Here is a 6,201-nt window from a genome sequence, read left to right as displayed (position 1 = left end):
TTTCTATGAATCTCATTTTTTCCTGAAATACTGATGTTCAAATGTTATGCCTGACTTACCTAAATTATCACCTCCTTTGTGAAGCCTTCCATGACTACCCTCATCAGAATTTCTCTCTCCTTCCTCTTTCCTCCCATGGTGCTTAACCATTTCGATGACACTATTTATCAGAGTCTGCCACTGACAGTACTAGTACTGGTAGTATTGTAGTTTGTTATGAGTGTCTGCTTTCCTATTACATGTGAGCTCCTTGAGGCTGGAACCATCTTTTCTATTCTTCATAGCCTAGCAGTGGTACTTAATATATTTAATTCTTTGAGCATAAGAGTATGATATGTTTCTTATATGTGCTTCCAGTGCCTAGCATAAGTCTGGGTACAAAGTGGGCATTAAATGTATCTTGAATGAACGAAGGGAAAAGAGAGAGTTGCTATTTTTTAAATTTCCTTCCAAAGAGAAAAAAAGAGATGGTCAGCTTCTCTGGTCTCTGCAGCCTCATGAATTTCCCTTCATACGGAAGGTTTATATTTTTGTCCACCGAGATCCTCCAGAATGTCCACGCAGCTCGCTGAGGTTCAGGTTTCCCTTTCACACAGCAAAGGCCAGGTCAGCGCGGTCTCCTGCCACCCATCCTCAGCCTGCACCAAACATCATGCAATTTTTATTCGCCTTCCTCTGGCCAGCTAACCCAACGTAAAAATTCAACCCTCTGGCATCTGAGGAATAAAATAACTTCTTGGCTGGAGTATACTTTTGGCAGAGGGATGACTCAAAACACACCCAGCTGTCCATGGACTCAGATTTCCTCGGTGGGGCACCATTCCATTTCAGTGCACATCAGTAATGACCCCGGCATAGTTTGCTCACCTGGCGAGCCTTTGCAATGGGAGGCGGTGAGATAGAATGACAAAGACACCAGACTTGAAATCAGGAGATTCGGGCTCCCATTTACAAACTTTGCAGCCTCTCTGAATGTTTCTGCCTCTGCAAAATGGGAATGAAAAGAACTTCAGTAAACAACCCCTGGGTGGTTTCTAGAATCCAGTGAGAAAGGACACATGAAAGTATTCTCTAATCATAAGATAACTTTCTTTCACAAAAGAATCCTGAAACGATATGTCTCTGCAAGATGATCATTAGTGAAGTGAAGTGGAGAAGAGGGACATAGATGAGGAAATGGAGCGCGTAACGCCTAGGAAGCACTTAGCGGAGTCCCCAGTTCATGGCGAATGCTCAGTGTGGCTGAAGCGGTGGCTGCTCTTCTTGTTTCGCTTCTGTAACCTAGTTTCTTGACTTTACCCCTACCATGTGGATGATCTTATTTATAGACTTAATGGTAATTATCATTTTTGGGTGCTTTGGATAGATTTTCCAATTTAATGCTTATACAACCACTTTCCCTTTTCTCTTCCTCCTGTCATCTTCATCATCATTTATTACAAATGAGAGAATTTATAGTAAGAGAATTACAAGGAGTGATTACATAGCTATTCTGAACCCAGACTGTCCAACTCCAGAACCTGTACGTACACTTCTTGGCTATGAAATACTGGCCACCTACGACATGTAAGTCTGCCAAAAGAAAATATAATGGAGTTGTCTAGCTGAAATAACTCTGGAATTTTATGTTAATAATCTGCCTTTGATCTGTGAGGTAGAGAAGATATATTTTATTTTCTTCATAAGTGAGGAAACTGAGAGTTAGAGGCCTAAAATGACTTGATCAAGGAACTGTGCTATTTTGCAGGGTTAGAGAATTCTTGGAACTCATCTTGTTTGAATCTGTCACTTTAAAGAAGAAATTTTTTCAGGGAGAAGGTATCATCTATTCAGTGTTATACTTTGAGCTGGTTAACAGCATCCGGGCTCAAATACGTTCTCTTTCAACCATATTCATGAACAAATTGACCAAGTATGAGCACATAATTTATAGTTACACATCAGATGGTATTAACTGATGTACACAATTTTAGAATGATTAATGGAACTTGTAATCTACCTTAACTCCTTGATTGCATGCAAATATGGTGGTAGGTCAGTTACCGGAGGAAATCCTTGCTATATTTCCACTGTGGGGGAACTTGAGATTTGATTAAAGGAAGATATTTGAGGATTTGCTAAGATTCTTTATTAACACCTTGAATGAGAAGTGCAATGAAAATGGACCCTTTTGTAAGGATACTTGAAAGGAAATGATTTATAAAGGCCAGAAGGGAAACAGATTTCCTTCTTAAACTAGAAACACTAGCGGGATAGATTCTCATTGACCTTACTGGTCTGACTTTCTTGGGGGGCACTGGGAGCGCTAAGCCTTTCTGATCTGACAATGGGATGCCAACAGTCTATCTGTAAGTATAGTTTCTGGAATTATTTTTCTTTCGATTAAAACAAATAAGTCATTAGCAAAACACTTATCACTAGAACCCTAACAACAAGTCTTTCCTCATTTAAAATCTTACACCTTGCCAATGATAGTTTGAGATCTGCTTTTTTCTTCTTTTCTTTCCCTCTGCAATAATACTCTAATAATGATGATGATACTGAAAGGAAAAAAAACAAAAACAGTAACAATGACTCATAAAAAACTCTCAGTCACTAGACAAAAAAAGAGATTCCAGGTTTGAGGTTCTCTTGAGATTGGCAGAAATTATTTTTTGTCATTGACTTACATACTTCATCAAAGATCTTTCTATGTAGCTTGGTGAGGGCTCAGAGAGAAGTTTAATGTGCATGAACTGTGGATGCTGCCTCTGAAAATACCACTGTATCTTTTAGTGGAAGAGAAAAATACACACTCAGGATTGTGACAACTGCTAGACAAAGGATGCATAATAGCGCTTCTGGGGAGGACTTGTACACAGGCTATTGTGGGTGAATAAGTGGAGCTGTCCATGTTACTGGACAAAACCCAAGCATCTGTGCAAAGCCATCTGGAATATTTAGGTCTTCACAATGGGAGCAATCAGACTTCCTCTAAGAGGACTGATTGCTAGTCTTGTTAACAGGGAGGAGTTAGCGGTCAATGTGTTTAATCACAGCCTGACAACAACTTCTAGTAAATAAGGACTTAAGAAAGGAAAAACATTTTAGAAAGGAATCAGTGCTCTATAATCTTGGAAAAGTTTTGTGTCTTGCTTCCTCCTTAATCTCCCACCCCAGGGAGCGTATTTTTCTATCTGATGTTTGCCTTTCTTTCAGAGTGAAATCCTATGGATAAAGAATACTAAAATCTGTGGGGCACGAGGATGCTTATTTCATGGAAATTTGGGAGTGGGAATGAAATAACAATGGAGGTGATTGTGGTTAGTGCCTATGGGCAAGAATAGGTGGTTGCCTATATATGGTTATTTTAATTAAATCAGTAAAAGTCCATTTTTAGCAGTCTCTTCTTTGGGGCTGATTTAGAAATATTCCAGGCACAGTTCTAAATTATGTTGGAGCTAAAGAGCAATAATGCACAATCCCTGATGTCAGAATATAAAATAATATAAGGTGTAACAAGTTCCCTATTAGCTAATACACCTTTATTACAAGGTGGAACAAGCTAATCTCTTTCCCCAGAGGTAGAGAAAGTATAATAGGAATATAAGCCAAAGAGAGAGATCATATATTATGGTAGGGAAAAAAATGGTTAGATGTAGAAGATGGCAATTGATCAGGTCTTTGACAAGTAGACCATGTTTAGACGATTAGTAATGAGTCATGGTCAAGCATCATTCTATCTATCTAGTAATCTTCTATTTTTAACTGTAACAGAGAAGAGAGGGGCTTAATTTGACATGGGGTATGATATGAAATACTCAAGGGTTAAGCTGGGAAATGCAAACTGGTGGGTTTGAAGTTTTAAAACTAGTACAGGTGTTTGAGCATTTTGGTACATATACACTTTTATAGGTTTTTGAAGGCAATGCAACTACATAGTGTTTTGCTTGGTTGCAGGGTAAACTTGTTAGTGCACACTTTTGTACACCCAGCAAACATTATGATAACTTTATTAACCTGAAGGCATTTGAATTTGTGACTTCTGGCCTAAAGAGTAATGAGTTTATGAGATTTATTTTTTCTGGAGACATGGCTAATTTAGGCAGAATGGGGAATTGAATGCTTTGTGGAAAACAATGAGGGGGCATTAAAAGAAAACAAATGGTTGTTGAAAGGAGATTATAAGAACCTCTTCTATCATAGTTATTAGCTCTTCTTTTATTTTATAGATAGAAAACTGAAGCCCAGAGATATCATTAGAGGCACATAGTTAGCCCATGGCTGAACTTGGAGCTTGGCCCACACACTCTCCACCTGTTGGTTTTCTTCTATCCTGATAGAAACTAAGTTCAAAGACAAGTGCTTTCTAAATTTAAGTGCTCCCTAGAGAGCTAATCATGACAGAACTGGCCTACAGGGACATCTCAGAGTCAGAGACAGAATTGGTATTTATGGTGATGACGATGGTGATAACTTGAATCAAGCAAACACTAGAAAAATAGGATCTGAATCAGCACAAGAGGATACAGATTGAAAGACATTAACAAATTCGCTGTTTACTGATTGTCTAGTTGAGTGAGGCACTAGGCAATCTATTTCAATTATTTATTCTGATAGTATCTTATGGTAAAATACGTTACACAGAAATATATATATATATATATTTTTTTTTCATAAGGAAGATTGGCCCTGAGCTAACATCCGTTGCCAATCTTCCTCTTTTTTTTTTTCTTGAAGATTGTCACTGAGGTAACATCAGTGCCAATCTTCCTCTATTTTAAGTGGGATGCCACTACAGCGTGGCTTGACGAGCAGTGCTAGGTCCGCGCCCAGGATTTGAACCTGCAAACCTCGGGCCACCAAAGCGAAGTACATGAACTTAACCACTGTGCCACCAGGCTGGTCCCCAGAAATATATTTTTGTTTATTATTTTGTGCCAACAAGAGAGAAAAGTGTCATCACTATCTCCTTGTCACTTGTGCTAGTCCTGTGACTAGCACTATCTTTATTGTTTATCTTTTTAGCAGCAGGGATTTATAATGCTTAAGAGTATTTGGGTATGGGGGAAATGTTGACATTAGAGATGATTCATTGAGTAAATTGACACAAATTTATTGTGACTGTGGGTCAGTGTGCTGACATCAATTCTCTCAAGCAAAATTGCTTTATCAAAATACAAATCAGTGAAGAAAAATTCCCTATCTTTCTTTCCCTTGTAGAAATCATTCCTGGACCTTCTGATATATACAGTGCTGAATATTTCTGAAAGCAATTATTCCTCCAGGAAAATCAGCTCTTGATAGCTTCATGAGTTGTGAAAAGCAAAATGCCAATGAAGAATATCTGATTTTCTGGTTACAGAAAAGATATTGCCCCTTCATGATATCGTCGTGTACAGAGTGGACTGATGCATATATTTTGAGTTTAATAGCACTTGAGTATATTTGTGTAATATTTCACGTCAGTGGTTCTCAAGCTTTAGCATGCATCAGAATATAACCAAGAGGGCTTTTTAAATGCATATTGCTGACATCACCCCCAGCCTTTCTGATCCAGTAAATCTGTCATAGGGTGTGAGAATTTGCATTTCTAATAAGTTCCCAGGTTGTGTTAATGTTGCTGACCCAAAGATCACACTTTGAGAAAATGCTTTACTCCATACTTTAAAAATTCCTTTCACATTATCCTCAGGTTCATTTGTCAGATGAGCTTCATGAAATAGGAAAGGGTGCCATAATTTCTTGCATGTTAGTCATGGGAAAAGAAGACGCTGAAGTTAATTTGCCAAGATTCATATGATAAATCAGTGGTGAAGTGAATACTGGAATCCATCTTCTAACCCTTAGTGTTGGCTTTAATGATGCAAAATAAAAATGAATAAGATCTATATGGTAGGGCCAAGGAATAGGATATGAGACAACCTTTCTTGTCAGGCAGATAGGATATAAAGTAAGTACAAACTCCTTTGGCATTCAAAGTTTTCATGAACTGTCCCCAGTCTAACTCTTGTTCTCTATCTCCAGATTATCTCTATTCCAGGTTCCAAAACAACTGGACCTTCCTCAAATGGGGTAGATAATTTTCTGCCTTCAAATAGGGAAATGTTCAAATTTTTCCCTCCATCTCTTCTCATTAAAACTATGTTTTTCAGTATTTAGTTAATACACCATCTTTTCCATAGAACTTTCCATGTTCTTATTTCTAGCCTTTCCCCCAGC

This window comes from Equus asinus, chromosome 9, assembly GCF_041296235.1.
Source record: "Equus asinus isolate D_3611 breed Donkey chromosome 9, EquAss-T2T_v2, whole genome shotgun sequence".
In the NCBI taxonomy this organism is placed as follows: Eukaryota; Metazoa; Chordata; class Mammalia; order Perissodactyla; family Equidae; genus Equus; species Equus asinus.
Note: the sequence above shows the minus strand (reverse complement) of the source record.